Source organism: Trichosurus vulpecula, chromosome 2 (assembly GCF_011100635.1).
Source record: "Trichosurus vulpecula isolate mTriVul1 chromosome 2, mTriVul1.pri, whole genome shotgun sequence".
NCBI lineage: Eukaryota > Metazoa > Chordata > Mammalia > Diprotodontia > Phalangeridae > Trichosurus > Trichosurus vulpecula.
This window is the reverse complement of record NC_050574.1, coordinates 89,318,589-89,335,251: the sequence shown is the minus strand read 5'-3', so window position 1 is coordinate 89,335,251 and position 16,663 is coordinate 89,318,589. Positions and strand designations below refer to the sequence as shown.

The 16,663-nt window shown below is 44.6% G+C and overlaps 1 protein-coding gene across 1 annotated transcript in view; it reads left to right on the top strand.

Annotated features, from left to right (window-relative positions):
* CLPB (caseinolytic mitochondrial matrix peptidase chaperone subunit B) overlaps positions 1-16,663 on the top strand; it is a 191,984-nt gene that overhangs the window by 34,301 nt on the left and 141,020 nt on the right. The window lies entirely within an intron of this gene.

The following is a 16,663-nucleotide window of genomic DNA, read 5'->3' as shown; positions in this document are numbered from 1 at the left end:
ACTCCCATGGATTTATTATGCTTTAAGGTTCAGCAAACATTTATAAAGCACTTCTTGTGTACAAAGCCTCCTATAGGGCTGGAGGAGAGGGGGGATGTAAAGTTTAAATGAGCCACAGTTTCTACAGTCTAGTAGGGGATCAGAGAGGTACATCATGTGCTCAGTGAAGCCTGAGGAAGGAGAGATATTACTTCCTGTGGACTATCAGGAAAGGCTTCCTAGAGAAGGGAGAATTCAAGTTGGGTTTAAAAGGCTGGGTGAGAATTCAGTCAGCACAAGGGTTTGTAGAATATTTCCTTCACAATCAATCAACAAGCATTTATTGAGCCCCTGTGGTATGCTAGGCACTGGGCTAGACTCTGGGGATGCAAAGACAAAACAAAACAGTCCCTGCCCTCAAGGAACTTCTAACAGAGGAGCTAACGTGCACATCTATAGATATCTACAAAAGAGATCAAAGGTGAACTGTGGACATACCTTGGGAGTCACTAGCACACAAGAGGAGGACCCAGGAGAGGCCTTTTACAGAAGTTTTGAAACAAACCCCAGGGCCTCCCTGGTATGAAGAGGAAAGAAGGGCATTGGATGTTTGAGAACCGGCAGTGCAGACAGGAGACAGATGTCACACTAAGGGATGGCAATAAGATCCATGCATGGGAGGCAGGGTGGAAAGGTAGGATGGAGCCAGCTTGTAATGGACTTTCAGTGTCAGAGGAACACTGTTGTTCCCTTGTGGCCATCACATTTTAGGAAGGACACTGACGCTGGAGGGCAGCCAGGAGGGAGAAAGGACTCTATCCAGTGTACCACACTGCTGCCTTTGGTGCAGGAAACTCAGAGTGGAGACGAGAGCACCCTCAGCATTTGTAAGATGCTAGGCAATTTTTAAAGCCTTTTAAAATTTAAAGACTTTTCCAGTCTTCCTACTCTTTACACCATCACATCACACCCCACCCCACCCCCATACACATGTACTACTTGATCCAGTGACACTGGCCTTACTGGCTGTTCCTCCCTCAAGACCTTCATCTCTCCACTCCAAGCATTTTCCCCCACTGTTCCCCCTGCCTGAGATGTTGTTCCTCCTCATCTCTACCTTGTGACTTCCTTGGCTTCCTTCAACTTCCAACTAAAATCCCTTCCATGGGAAACCTTTCCCAATCCCTCTTAATTATAGTGACTTTCCTCTCTTCATTATCTCCTATTTAACCTGTGTATAGATTGTTTGTATGTAGTTATTTGTGTGTTGTCTCCCCCTTAGACTAGGAGCTTCTTGAGAGCAGGGACTGTCTTTTACCTCTTTTTGTGTCCCCAGTGCTTAACAAAGTGCCTGGCACGTAGTAAGTGCTCAATAAATGTTTACTGACCGACTAAGTGACTGACCATGCCCTCTTCAGTATGACCAAACTGGCCAGTTTGTTGTTCCCTCCTGTGACGGTCATTTCCCACCTCCATTTTGTTACACAGGCTGTTTATCCCTTGTCCCTAGAAGACTCATGTTCTCCTTCTCCACCTTTACCTCTGAGATCCCCTAAGTCCTTTCAAGACAGTTCAGATCCACCTCCTACAAAACCCCCAAATCCAGTGTTTGGTATATATTTTCCACTTATTTGTCTTTGTGCATGCTGTGCTCACCACCCTCCACCCCCAGTAGCGCCCAGCATAGTGCCCAGCCCAGAGTAGACGCTAATGCGTGCTTCTTGAATTGTTGAATTGAAATGGGCAGGGCGTGGTATTCCCTCAGCTTGGCGTGCTCCTTGCTTCCTTCCCTTTGTACCTACCAGATTGCTGCTGATCCTTTCAGGCCCTCCTCCTGGTAGCCTTCCCTGACCCCTCCAGTCTTCCTATAGCATTTACTGTCTGACTCACTCACTCACTGGCTACTTACTTGGAACATATAACACAGGGATGAGGAACCTGTGGCCTCGAGGCCACATGTGGCCCTCTAGGTCCTCAAGTGCAGCCCTTTGACTGAATCCAAACTTCACAGACCAAATCTCCTTAATAAAAGGATTTGTTCTATAAAACTTGGACTCAGTCAAAAGGCTGCACCCGAGGACCTAGCAGGCCACATGTAGCTTCAAGGCCACAGGTTCCCCACCCTGATAGAACAAGTGACATCTGTTTGTCACTTCAGAATTTGTGCTCTTGCCTATCCCTCCATGTTTACCTTGTATTTGATTTGTAAATCCTTCCACCGGTACATGTTATGTCACCCTTTTAGGATATCAGGGCCTTGAGGGCCAGGACTGGCTCACTTGTGGATCTGTGTCCTTGTTACCTAGCATATTGCCTGGCATATAGTAGGTACTTCATGAATACTTGTTGATGGATTGATTGATTGGCAAAGTGCTCTGATGTGTATATTCTTATTGATCCTCACAACAGTCCCAAGAAGTGTTTCAAGGTGAGGAAGCTGAGGATGAGAGAGGTTACATCCACTCTTGGATGGTTAGTTATCTTTAGATTCATAAATTTCTAAAGCTGCAAGACACCTTGGAGGTCATCTGTCCAGTTCATTCTCCTTTTACATGTGAGGAAATTGAGGCCTAGATAGTTAAATGGCTGCCTCATGGTCACACACACCAACTTAGTGGCAGAGGTAGGCCTCAAAACCGGTTCCCTGACTCCTATTCCCAGCAACTGTTCCTTCCATGACATTGTGCTTCCTTCTCTTTTTTCATATGTGGTGAAAAGAATACTGGGTTTGAGAGAGAGGTTTTAGTCCCTACTTTACCCCAGCTAGCAGTTTGATCTTAGGCATATCTCTTCCCCATTCTGAGCCTCAGTTGTGAACATCACTCAATTCATTATCTACACGTTCACAAATCAACCCATCAGGTATTCATTGAGGAGTTCTTCGAAGGGCCCCGTCCGGTGATGCCGGAGTTCACCCTCTGAGTTATCAGGCTGGCCTAGCTGGCTTGGAGCATTGTTCATTTCCCTAAGCTGGCACCACCTCCTCCACAGAGGCTGTCCATAGCTGTCAGCGCTCCCTTTCTGCCTAGGTTATAGGATGTGCTCTATAGGGTATAGGTATATCCCCTTTTCCCTTTTGAAAAGGCACAATACGGGGTATGCCTGGACTGAAAACCCTTACTGAGGATACTTGCCATCATGGTGGGGAAGGGAGGGGGCTGTTAGGGGAAGATTATTCTGGGATTAAGTCACTCCTGTAATTTTCTCTATATTATAGTCACCTTATTCAGTTTTTAAAACTATGCCTTACACCAAGACCCTTAACCAATATTTGTTGGATTATATGGAACTGATATGCACCTATGCAGACACTGGATGACCATTTCTCAGTAATGTTGTACATCTGAGGTTCTTAATCTTTTTTTGTCCTGGTGAAGCCTAAAGTATCCTCAGAATCATGTTTTTACATGCATAAAATGAGATACATAGGATTATGAAGGAAACAATTATATTGAAATGCAGGTATCACAATATAAAAAAAAGGTTCAAGGACACCAGACTAATTACATCTTTTGTAGAGGATATTCCTGCTCAGCTCTGGATTCAACTAGAAACTTTATAAGTCTCTTCTGAAGCTGATATTCTGTAAGTTGTTTATTTAACCTGGCACCTGTTGTCTTATCTAGGGGCCACCAGAAAATGGGTTTTGGTGATCCTGGCATAACAATGGATACATTTAACTCACATGTATTCTTTTATTCCTAATCTGCTGCTATGTTATTTGGCACTTTGAGATGTGCCTAGGCTGAGGCCTGATGAGTATACCAATCATCAATTAACCAAACCCACTGTTAAGTCAAAAGCAAAGTCTTGGAGGGTCACGTCTGCAAATACAACCAGTCTGAAATGCATGGAAAAGACCTTAGAGATCCTGTCATTTAATCTCCCACATTAGGCAGAATTGAAATCACTTCAGTTCTACATAGGTTTTTATTAAGTGCCTATCACGTGCCCCTCTCAGAGTAGACGGGACAGGAAGCAAAGGGCACCATCATGGGTGGTAAAGAGTGAATGATGAGCCTAAGGAGGGCTTGGTGGGAGGACCTAGGCCTGTTTAACCTCCAGAGACCAGAGCTAAGATGCACTGATCCCATCTTCACACAACTTTAGATTCTATGAGCTATCATGGAATAACAAGCCTCAATGGCTCTATCATGAGTTTCGTGTCAATGTCCAATGAAGTCCAGAGAACCACTTGTTGATGTTGTAGAAGTACTTGTACCTTGGAAGGGCCTGGGGCTGCATCTCCAGGATGAGCCCCAACACCACAGTCCCCTTCAGGGGCCTTTCTCTGTGCTCTTTTTTTACTTGGCCATGCTATCTGTACCATGTTTGCTTGCTTATTTGACCCTAAGCAACTGAAGCTTGAATCTCTCTCTCTCAGGGCTGCAGCCACAACTTCTTGTAACCCTAAAAGGCCCTTGTAAATATGCTCAGCCTATAACTAAATTGAATTAGTTTTTATTTGAAAAGAGAAAGAAATCCAATTTCTCCAAACACAGGACAGACGGTAGAAAATGCTTTGATGTTACAACCTCTCAGCGATGCTTTACTTAGTCACAAGTTCATAAGCAAAAAGGCTTAATTACTTGGGAAAACACAGGATTAAAACCAAGCACAAAGGATGAATATCCGCTGTCGAGCGGCACGATTCGAATCCATGTGCCGAGTTCGTGTGTGGTACCAACTTTGATGTGTGCCGGGACAAGCAGAAAGTCATGACCTCCTTGGGGATGCTTCTTCAGATGACATTTGTCAGACTTAGCAGGCGGAGGGCTGGGGGGCACTGGGTCTGTTTGACCACCTTTGATGTCCAGGCAGCCACAGGCCCTGTTGTTTGCCTGTCCGCAGAGGGATGGCCTGGGAGCCTCCCACCTTTCCTTGGGGACAATGATCAGCGATGGAGTGTGACGATTGTTGACCATTCCAGGAGCTTGGTGAACCAGAACAGAGCTTTGGGAGATAGCAAGACCGAGTCTGGAAGGAAACTCAGCTGCACACTGAGAAATCACTCCTCCAGTCAAGCCCTCCCACAGGGCCCCCTTATCCCTCAACTCAAGTAAAGATGGGCTCACAAGCCTTTCTCAGGTACTTGTAAGAGTTGCTTCCAGGCAGTACCAAATCACCTTTCTAGGGAAGTGCAGCAGCAGCAGCCCTCTGAACCTTGGTGTCCTCTACAGAGAGAGGCTGGTAATCCTGCCTCTCTCAGAATGTGGTGATGAGGACGAAGGGGCCATATGAATTAAGAAGTGCTAAAGGAATGGGACCCATGGTTCCTCATGTTGTTCTGAGCAGCATCTCAGAGTCAGAAGAAACGAAGGCCATCCAGTCGATGATTATGCCAACATCAGACCTGAGAACACCACAGCTCAGAGGAGACAGAAGGCTGTCAAAGAGACACAGCCTGGACCTGGAGTCCAGAGCCTCAGGCCTAGCTCAGCTCCACTGCTTCCTGCTCATGTGATCCTGGGAAGGTTATCTCTCTCCCAGCCTCAGCTGCCTCCTCTGTCATTTGAGGCATTCTTTATCTTCTTTGCATGAACAAGAGATAGTTAAGGAGAAAGGCATAGCCATGGGGTAAATTCTCATCAGACTCCCTGAGAACAGGGACTTGATTTACAGCTTTGTATCAGAAACATTGAGCACAGAGCCTGACATTCATGTAGATGTTGGTAAATGTCCAGATTGAGTTCTTGTCCCCTTTGAGTGCCTTCTCATGGCATGCTGTCTCTGCTCCTGAAGGCTCGACATACAGCAGAGTGTAAAGCGGCCATTTCTGCCATGCTGACAAGATTTTAGGACAACCCACTGGAAGTGCAGAGAGGCTGGACTGGGGCTACTATAAGCTAAATTCATTTCTATAAAATGAGGCAGTTAGAGTCATTGATGATGTCTGGGGATTGGGAATTCTGGGAATTGAATGCCATTGATTTATATGGCACTAACGAGACATTTGTTGAAAGAGCGCTGGTCTTAGAGTCAAAAGACCTGGATTTGAATCTTGGCTCTAATGTTTATTAGCTATCTGACCTTGGACAAATAATTAAAATCTCTGAGCCTCAACTTCCTTAAATGTAAAATGGGCATAATAATATTTGTACCACCTACTTCACCCTGCCAGTCAGTAAACATTTATTAAGTGCCTACTATGTGCCAGGCTCTGTACTAAGCACTAGCGATACCAAAAAATGGACATAAAAGTCCCTGCCCTCAAGGAGCTCACAGTCTAAGGGGGGTGGGGGGGTGATACAACAGGTAAACAAATAGGTACAAACAGACTAAATACACGGTAAATAGGAATTGATCAACAGAAGGAGACACTCGGTTAAGGGGGATTGGGACAGGCTTCCAGGTGAAGGTGGGATTTTAACTGGAACTTAGAAGAAGCCAGGGAAGGGACTCATCTTCATGAGTTCAAATCCAGCCTCTGACACTTTCTAGCTGTGTAAGAATTGGACAAGACTGACAAACAACTGAACAGCAAATGCTTTAATCTATCCAAATACAGAGTAGTTTTGGAAAGATGATGGTAGCTGTTGGGGGAATCAGGAAAGGCTTCGTGTAGAAGATGGTGCTTGGGCTCTGTCTTTTCTTTTTCTTTCCTTTTTTTTTTGTTTTTTTTTGTTTGTTTGTTTTTGTTTTTTGAGGCAGCTGGGGCTAAGTGACTTGCCCAGTGTCACACATCTTATAAGTATCTAAGGTCACATTTGAACTCAGGCCCTCCTGACTCCAGGGCCAGTGCTGTATCCAGAGCACCACCTAGCTGCCCCAGGCTCTGTCTTAAAGACTCTGTGAGGCAGCTAATGAGAGTGCATTCCTCACATGGGGGAGAGCCTGCGCAGGAGTGTGTCTAAGAGACAGAAAGAAGGCCAGGGGCCATAACGTCTAGGGAGGCAAGGAGGATAGGTTGGGTCTAGACTGGGTAGGCCTTTAAAAGCCAAACAGGAGTTTGTTTTATCCCAGAGGCTTCCAATAGGAAGCCACTAGAGTTGATTGAGTGGGAGAATCACATGGTCAGCTCTGCACTGAAAATGACCATGGCAGCAGTGGTAGGATGGACTAAAGCAGGGAGAAGCTGGAAGCAGGAACACCACTTAGGAGGCTCTTGATATGGTCCAAGAATCAGTGGTGCTTTCTGAGTAAGGATCCTGGTGCCTTTGACAAAAATAGGGAAATATGGAAGAGAGGGAGGGTTTATGGGGAAAGATGAAGAGTTTCATTGGACATGTAAGTTATCATAATAATTAGGGGCAGCTACGTGGTGCAGTGAATGGAGCATCAGGCCTGGAGACAGGAAGACTCATCTTCTTGAATTCAAATCCAGCCTTAGACACTAGCTATGCGACCCTGGGCAAGTCACTTAATCCTGTCTGCCTCAGCTTCCTCATCTGTAAAATGAACTGAAGAAGGAAATGGAGAACCACTCCAGTGTCTTTGCCAAGAAAACTCCAGATGGGGTAATGAAGAGTTGGACACAACTAAAATGACTAAACAACAACATCATAATTTTACTAGTTATCTGAGTTGGTCCTCAAAAGAGCCTTGCGAAGGAATTAGGGCAGGAATTATTTGTATTTTATGGATGAGGTAAAAGCAGCTCAGGGAGGAGGAAGGACTCCTCCAAGGCCACACAGCACATTAATGGAGGAGTGGAGTTTGGAATCAGGTCTCCCCACTCCTGGCCTGATGTTCCTGCGTCGTCATCATCCCCATCACCACCCTCTGGTGCCACCACGGGCCTCCCCCTCCCTTTTGTGAATTATGTTCCCCCATCAGATTACAAGCTCCTTGAGGAGTGAGACTGTCTTTTCTTTTCTTTTTTATATTCCCCAGCACTTAGCACAGTACCTGGCACATAGTACATGCCTAGTGAATGATTATCATATTGTATCATATCCTTCCCTGAAACCAGCCTCAGTGAATTCTGCTTGATAGCAAATAGTCATATAGTCAGGACCTGGCATAGTTCCCATTGCTAAAATTAATTTTTTCATCATCCATTCATTATGCTCCTCTGTGAAGTCCTGTGTTCAGCCTTGGGAGAGCTTGAAGTCATGACATCTACTTGTTGCTCAGCCATTCATTCAAACAAACATTAATCACTTGCTGCATGCAGAGCCCTGGACTTGGTATTCAGGAGGAGTCCAACTTCAGATGAAACAGTGCTTGCTGTCAGAAAGCTCACAGTCTAGGAGAGGAATAAGGCACCAGGACAGTGACAATAATATGCAGATTATACGGGGAAGGCCTCCAGGAGGTATAGAACAAAGGGTTTTTTGTCTTCTAAGGAGGAAGGAGGAGAGCTAGGAAGCAGTAGCTCCTATCACCAGGGCTTTGCCAGGACTGTTTGAAATTCCCCCAGAGAATCCCCTCCCTTCTTCCCTCCCTCCTGGGCTGAGGACCAAGTGGCGGCCCATTTCATCAGCCTCCGAAGGGCCCAGTTCCCGGCATTGTCCTCCCTGCCTGGCCAGAGTCCCTGGAGAAGCTAGCCTAATGAGTTGATAACGTGCACTTGCCAATCCCTTCCCGGATGTAGTACCTGGAGCTTGTTAATGTGAATCACAGAAACTACCATTGGCTGAGGATTTAATTCTCCCTTAGACCATTCATGTAATTTTAGTGCTTGTCTCTTCCTCCCCCTCCTCTTACTGATGAGCCATTACATCTTTAATCACAAGTACAAAAAAAGCCCTCGTCAAACAGCAGGACTGTTTTTCTGCCCTTGGAGGGCCCAGGCTTCTCTGGCCTTTCATTCCATGCCAAGACAACATTCTTCAAGTGTCCTTGGCTCTCAGGGTCCCTGTGACTGGCCCTCTTCCTGCAGGCCGAATGTCAGGATCACAAGCTGACTCTGTGGGTCAGGCCAAAGTCAGAGACCTCCCCTGGGCTGGGGGAGGAGGGCAGTATGGACCGGTGTTTGCATAAGCCTGGAGGGAAATCAGCCCAGTCAGAGCTTTGGCCAAACCCTCCCTAAAGCCACAAGCCTCTTTCACCTGTACTCGTCCAGAATCCAGCCCAGCCCAGAGATAATGCGTTTATTCTTAAGTGAGGCAGGGTGATGAGGTTGAAGAGACTAGACGTTGGATCTGAGTTTGAATTCCATTTCGGTCACTTCTCATTCATGGCCTAGGTGGCACAGTGGATAGAACACTGGGCTTGGAATTGGGAAGACCTGAGGCCTCAGACACTAGCTATGTGACCCTGGGCAAGTCACTTAACCTCTGCCTCTATTTTCTCACCTGTGGAAATAACAGCACCCACCTCTCACGGTTGTTTTGAGGATCAAAAGATATTTGTAAAAAGTGCTTAGCACAGTGCCTGGCACATCATAGATGCTTAATAAATGTGTGTTCCCTTCCCCATCTCAGAGCTTCAGTTTCCCTGTCTGTAAAAAATAGAGATGATAATGCTCAGCTGCTGCCCTCACAGGAATGTTACTAGCATTAAATGAGAGAGTCTGTGAAAGTGCTCAAAACTGCACAGGACTAGATTAGCAGGAATTAGAGAAGCCAAAGCTGGGAATGACCTTTGAGATCCTCTAGGCCCCGGGCTCTTAATCTTTTGTATACCATGGACCCCTTTGGCAGCCAGTCTGTGGACCCCCTCTCAGAAGAATTTTTAAAACTGTATAAAAGAAAATCTGTGAGATTGTAAAGGAAACCAATTATACTGAAATAGTTTACCCCCCCCCCCCAAAGAAATTTTTAAACAAGATTATAACATCTTTGTCTTGGTCTAGTCTAGTCACCTCATCTTCATTTTTTTAAAAATTTTTTCAGTTAACAAGCATTTATTTTTCTCTGTTTCCTACCTCTTTTCCCTCTGCCCCCCATTGTCGGGGTGGGGGGGAGGGGAGAGAAGAAACAAAACCTTTGTGACAAATTTGCATAGTTAGGCAAAACAAATTCCCACATTGGCCATGTCCAAAAATGTATGTGTCACTGTGGATGTTGATCCTGGCATCAGCCTCTCTGTCAAGAGATGCAACCCCCTCATTTTCAATATTGCTTTTTTCTTTCCTTCCTTTTCAACTGTGTGCAAGGCCAGAAAACTCTGCTTTTGACTCCTGTAACCTTTAGGATAGTCCATGGGTGACATTGGGCTGACAGGGAGGAGCTGGGCCTGGGCAAGGGCTCTGCCAGATGTGGAAGGGCCAAGCAGGCAAGGAGGCAAGTATGGAGAGGTCAGCCATTAAGTGTGCCGTAAGTGCCATCACACAGGCTCCAGAGTCTGGGAGATCAGAGATCATGAGCATGCCCAAGCTCTGATTTTAAATCAGAGACTGTCTGTATGGAGTTTTTGTTTTGTTTTAATTCTGCCTGTTGACTGTGGAAAGGCCTGTTCTCCTACCTGTGGCTACAGCCAAGAAATTAGAGGCCTGTGAGTGCTGTCCTTGATTGAGATAGGGGTAGAAGTCTGAGACTAGGTTACCTTGGTGACCCTGGATGACTCAAAAGATGTAGGGTTTCCAGAATTGAACATCATTAAATGTTAAAGCAGGAAAGAATGCTAAAGACCATGTGCTCTTCACTGCTTCATTTTACTGAGGAAATGGAGTCCCAGAGAGGTGAAGAAGGGCTTCGCCTGATGTCACAAAGCAAGTCATTTGTAGAGTCCAGGTCTCCTTACTTCCATGTCCAGACTTGATTTCTCTTATGTCACACCAAGCATGGAAGGGCACATGTCCTCATCTCATAGCATTAGCTTTGGTACTCACATCTTCAGGTACTTTCTGTCCCTCCAATTAGAGGGCAGAGCAAAGAACTCATCCCAAAGTCTCCGTTTAAAGAGGGCTCACCAACCAGGTAATTCTTCATTTCCCACCAGCTATACTTCTTGGACTAGACTCCACTATGCCCCTTTGTCAGGGAACTTCTTTCCCCCCCACCCCTCTTTTCAGCTTTCTTTGGTAAACTCCTTGAGGCTGGGGACAATCTTTTGCTTCTTTTTATATCCCTAGCACTACAATACTTGACACATAGTAAGCATCTAATAAATGTTTATTGGTTGATTGAGGGAGAAGAGAGCATAGGGAGGGGTGGGGTAGAATATAGAAGAAAAGTCCTAGAGGAGATGGGTGCTGAACTGATTGTGCCTTGAAGGAAGAAAAGGATCCTGGGAGGAGGGAGAGGAGGAGGAGGGAATGTATGCCAGGAGTAAGGCTGCTGATGCAGGCAGTAGAAATTGGGACATAAAGTAGTACAGTATGGCTGCTAAAAGCCGATGCGATCTTAGACATCAATCCCCAAATCTTTATTAGTTCCTGTTCTGTTCCAGGCACGTGCAGTTTGGTGGTGCAGTGAAAAGAGCACCAGGCTTAGGGGCAGGAAGACTCATCTTCTTGAGTTCAAATCTAGCCTCAGACACTTAGTAGCTGTGTGACCCTGGGCACATCACTTAACCCTGTTTGCCTCAGGCTCTTCATCTGTAAAATGAGCTGGAGAAGGAAATGTCACTCCAGTAACTTTGCCAAGGAAACTCCAAATGGGATCACAAAGAATCAGAAACAACTATACAACATCCATTCCGGGCATTGTGCTAATGCATCATACTGAACTAGATTAAAATACAATTGAGAAATGTTTAACAAAATAAATACAGTACCACATAGGTAATGTAAATTTGTGGTTTTCTAAGTCAGTAACTTGCTGCTGTTTCTAGGCTACACCAAGAGAGGCTTCCAGGGAGAAGGTATTCTAATGAAACTGCCTCTGGAGGGATGTTCAGGTCTGGGGCCACAGTTTAGGGAGGGTGTTGATAAGCTAGAACAAGGCTTCTTGAACTTTTTCCCCTGAAGACCGCTTTTCGCATTTCCCCCAGTATTCAATGACATTGCGTGGCCTGAGGGCACATACAATGCAAAGTGGGCGTGCTTTGTGTTCAGAACCAAGGCTGCAGTGAAGTGATGTGATGAAATGCAGGCAAGCACTGCCAGAAATACTTCAGCTTCATTATTCATTTGATTTTCAATTAATTTTTGGTCATTGTGTGTTCAGAAACCTCTTATTGTTACCAAATTTTTTGTGACCCAGGTTGAGATTCACAGTTTAAGAAGCACTGAGCTAGAGCTTGTCCAGTGGAGGGTGTCCCTGTGGTGAAGATCATGCCATACAAAGATCAGTCATTTGACAGAACTTGGGATTCTTAGTCTTGAAAAGTGAAGACTTCTTGTGTGACAGGGGCAGTATGATGGCTATGTTCGAATGTTTGAAACGTTTCTCTGTAAAAGAAGGGTTAGACTTTTGGTCCTTGGCCCCAAGGTTATAACTAGGAACAGCAGACAGAAGTTGTAGGAGTCAGTATGAGATTCAACTGCCTAACAACAAACTTTCTGTTCTCAGGATCACTATACCCTCTTAAACGTGATTGAGGGACTCCACCCACCCACCCAAAGAGCTTTTGTTTATTTGGGTTATATGTCAGTGTTTATTGTATTAGATGTTAAAAAATTTTAGTCATATTATGAAAATAGTTTTGATATCATGGTCCCCCTGACATCAGGGGATCCCTAGGCTGCACTTCGAGAATGGCTTACCTAGAAGTAGAAGCAACATGGTATAGTAGGGAAAAAAAAAAACCGTTGACTTGAGATCCAGGAGACCTGGGGGTGAGTTCAAGGTGCCACTAAATAGCTGTGCAACCACAGCAAGCCATTTATTAAGCTCTTGCTTACAGTAAGCCAGGCACTGTGCTAAGCACTGGAGATACCAAGATAAGCCAAAAAAAAGGCAGTTCCTTCCTTGCAAGGAGTTCACATTTTAATGGGGAAGAAAATATGAAAGGAAGCTGAAAAGGGGAGAAAAAGAGTTACCCACAAGTGGGGGCATGATAGAAAAGGAAGTAGGGAGAAACAGGAGCAGGGTCGGAGAGGAATGAATCACTAAGCATGACTGGCCTGAAGACCCTTCCAGAAGGAAAAGACAAATGAGAGGAAGGGGCCCTTTAACTCATTTGTTTCCTTATCTATAAAATGAGTAGGGAGTATATGGGATGTTCAGGAGGACTAGCACCTCTGGTGTGAGGGTTTGCCAAGCCTTTTTCAAGGCTGCTCATCCACCTTTTATGTACACCTGATTCACCCACCTACCTCTCACCTGTGGCTCCAAGAAGCTCTAGCATGTACAGCGGCCACGCTCTGGTAAACATCTCAGCAGCTGGACTAAACCAGGTTGAGGGTAACCGACAGGCTGTCTTTCCAGCAGAACAGGCAAGTGAGAACAATTTGTTCTAATGGCCATGAAGGTAGCTAAAACAGACACTGGAATACTCAGAGCTTAGTTAGACGTCAGAGGTGCTGAGGTCATCCACAGCAACCCAGGCTATAGCCAGTTGTCTTGCCTTTTGTCCTGCCACCAGACTTGGATAATTCAGGAAGAAAGAGTGAGGCTGATGACTCTGTGCTGCCTAACTGAAATCCAATTCGTGGGCCGGTCATGACACCACCCATTGTATCCTGGTGTCTTTGGTTCTCTTCAAAACAACAACAAAATGAGTCATTTATACTAATTGACCTACCTACCTACCGTTCCTTCTAGCTTTAAATCTATGATCCTGTGGCAAGATCTTCATATGGAGTATGGAGGAGCCTAAAGACGGAGGACAAAAGCTCTGTCAGGCCTCAGCTTGTTTCCTGGAATCCCCTCTCCAGCGGAGATGTCCGTGCTGCTAGAATACTTAGCCTTCATCCTTTGCCTGCCTTAAACTTTTGCCAGCCTGGTATTTGCTAATACCCTCACCATCCCCAAGCTTCTTTCCAGCCATGGTCCTTGGACTTCTTTAGAACCCTCAGATTGGGTTGTGGGTTTTTTTCTTATCAACTGCTTCACAGAGCCCATCTTGTTCCCCACCCACCCACCCCCCCCCCCACCTTTTTTAAATTTCTCTCTTTTGTTTTTACATCATCTTTAATTTCCAAATGTGTCTCTCCCCTCCCTCCTACCATCCCCCATAACAAAGAAAAAGGAAGGAAGAGAGTAAAAAAGCAATTCATCAAAACTGTCCAACAACACATCACGTGATCCTGCTGGCATAGGCAATATTTGCTACTCATAGTCCCCCATCTCTGCAAAGAAGGGAAGGGAGGCTCACTAACTCATCTCCTCTGTGGGTCAGAGCTTGGTTGTTATAACTGCACAGTAAGTCAGCAGGCATTTATAAGTGCCTACTGTGTGCCAGGCACTGTACTAATTGCTCAGTTTTTTGGTATTTATTCCATTTACATTATTGAAGAAATGTCTGTCTTGTTTTCCTAGTTCTTCCTTCTTCACAGTACATCAGTTCATGTGTCTTCCCATGCTCCTCTGTATTCTTTATTTCTTGTGGTTTAGTAATACTTTCATTTGTTTAGCTATTCCCCATTCACTGGAAATCTACGTTTCCAGTTCTTTACCGCTACTACCAAAAGCAAAAAACAACCCTGCCCAGTGATTTGTTGTTTGAAAGTCTGTTTAAAGCCACTTTGGGGAATTCACTTTTTCTTTTTCTTTTTTGTCCAGTTTTTATTTTTCTTTTCCTTCAAGTTTTTCTTGCCATTTCACAGTGTCAGAAGTAGAATTTGAACCTAGGGCACCTTTTCTTGTTTGGGGTCTAAGTCCTGCCCGTTATCTTTTGTACTACACACACCCACCCCAGTATTTGTGCGTTTTATTTCATTACTACTAAATTTCATTTTAATATATTTATAATCATTAGAAATTTGTATGAGTCTCCAAGAGTTTGTGACTTATTCGTGGTCAAACAACTAGTAAAATTCAGAAGTCCCAGATATTCCCAGAAGCTTTATCCATGCTCTGCCTTTCTCTTGTCTAATAATCTTGAGTTAAAGTAGAGAAAATAAAAGCAAAATGAGAATAGAATGGTCTGCTTTCTCTCCATGATTTGTTATCATGATCTTCTCCATCTTCCAAGCAGTGGACCTGACCATTTTTTGATCTTCTTTGTTCTCTAACAGAGGTTTAAAAGTAGTGTGCTTTTTGTTGTCCTTAGGATTCACCTGGCCTCAGTGTGTTCTGAGCTTTCTCATTTCTGGTGGTAACCTTAAAGTACCACACCACTGTTTTATGTTTGTCCTCAATTGTTTCCATCTCTTATGAATGTTGTCTTTAAACCCAAGCTTGTTGGTGAGTTGGTCTCTTTTGAAACTACTCCCCTTTTCTTCCTCATCAGAATCATTTGTGCCTAAATCTTCAGAATGTCTTTCTCAAGAAACTCTACTCCCTTGAGTCAGAGATTCGCAGCTTGAAAAAGGTCAGAGAAATCATTTGTTCAACTCCCCTCTTTTTACAGATGAAGAAACGGAACAGTTAAATGATTTGTCTGAAGTCAGAGATAGTAAGTGGCAAAGCTGGGATTCGAACCCAGATCCACCAACTCCACACCTAGCACATGTTCTGTCTGCTCCATACCCTGTAGGGATCCTCTCCGTTCTTTGTCTTAGTTCTTTCCAGTTTGATCTCCTAAAATCTAACACACAGAGCAGCCAAATGAAGGAGGGCAGTCCCCTCCTCATCTTTCACACATTCTAGTGATCACTCTTTCCTGTAGTTCCCATCATTTACACTTCAGCTAGTTCTTTGTTAGTCTAAACCAGGTCCAGGCTTGCTTCCTTTGCCCTGGTTTAGCACTAGCGAGACATCAGGAGTCATCTCAAATCTTTAGGTATCTTTAGATAGCTTTTAAATAGGTGCAGTGGCCTGCCTTGAGTCAGAAAGATCCGAGTTCAGATTTGGTTTCAGATACTTGCTAGCTGTGTAACCCTGGGTAAATCACGTGACCTCCATTCCCTTCACTGTAAAACCTCGAAGGGTTGTTGGAAGATCAAATGAAATATTTGTAAAGCACTTAGCACAGTGTCTTGCACATAATAGATTCTATATAAATGCTTATTCACTCTCCCCTGCCCATTTTACAGATGAAGAAACTGAGACCCAGCAAATAGAATGGATTCACCCAAAGATGAAGCCCCGAGATGCTAGGGATTAAATCCAGGGCATTATACTTACTAAATATGCTAAATGTTATCTACTATAAAAGTTGAAGTGATTAGCAAGACCAGAATCTATCAACTGTTCTGTTTTTAGCAGAAAGAGATCTTCCATAGATATCCAAATAGTTGAAGTCTTCCATCACAGTTATTACTTATCTGTGCCAGGTTTGTGATTTCCATCAAAATCATGTCATCGGATTCCTTCAGCTAGCTGCCTTGTGACAGCTGTTATTATCCCTCTCATCAACATGCTGCCTCTATTTCTCTTTCCTTCAGTCATGCTCTCTCTTTACGTCCTCCTCAGGTTCTTTGATTTCTGTACAGATAACTGTCTTCTTGGTATATAGTGTTAGTGCTTCCCTTCTACCTAATCTGTTCATAAGGGACCTTTCCCCTGTGGTAGTCTTGTGCCACCAAGTCATAGCAGTATGTGTGGGATCATGTTTATGTCCTTAAATTTAAGGTCTCCCTTTCACTTTATTACTTCTGCTTTGTTCTTTAGTGTAGACACATCTGAGGCCACGAGTATCATTTCTCAGGTCAAGGTCATTCTCCGTGGCCAATTCCAGAACTGATTATCCCCTGTGGATCTATGATTTAGGATAGTGTGATGAGGTTGGGAGGTCATGAAATCAGAGAACATTAAAGGTAGAAGGGTCTTATCAATCTTCTAGCCCAGCCCCCTCATTTCAAAGAAAG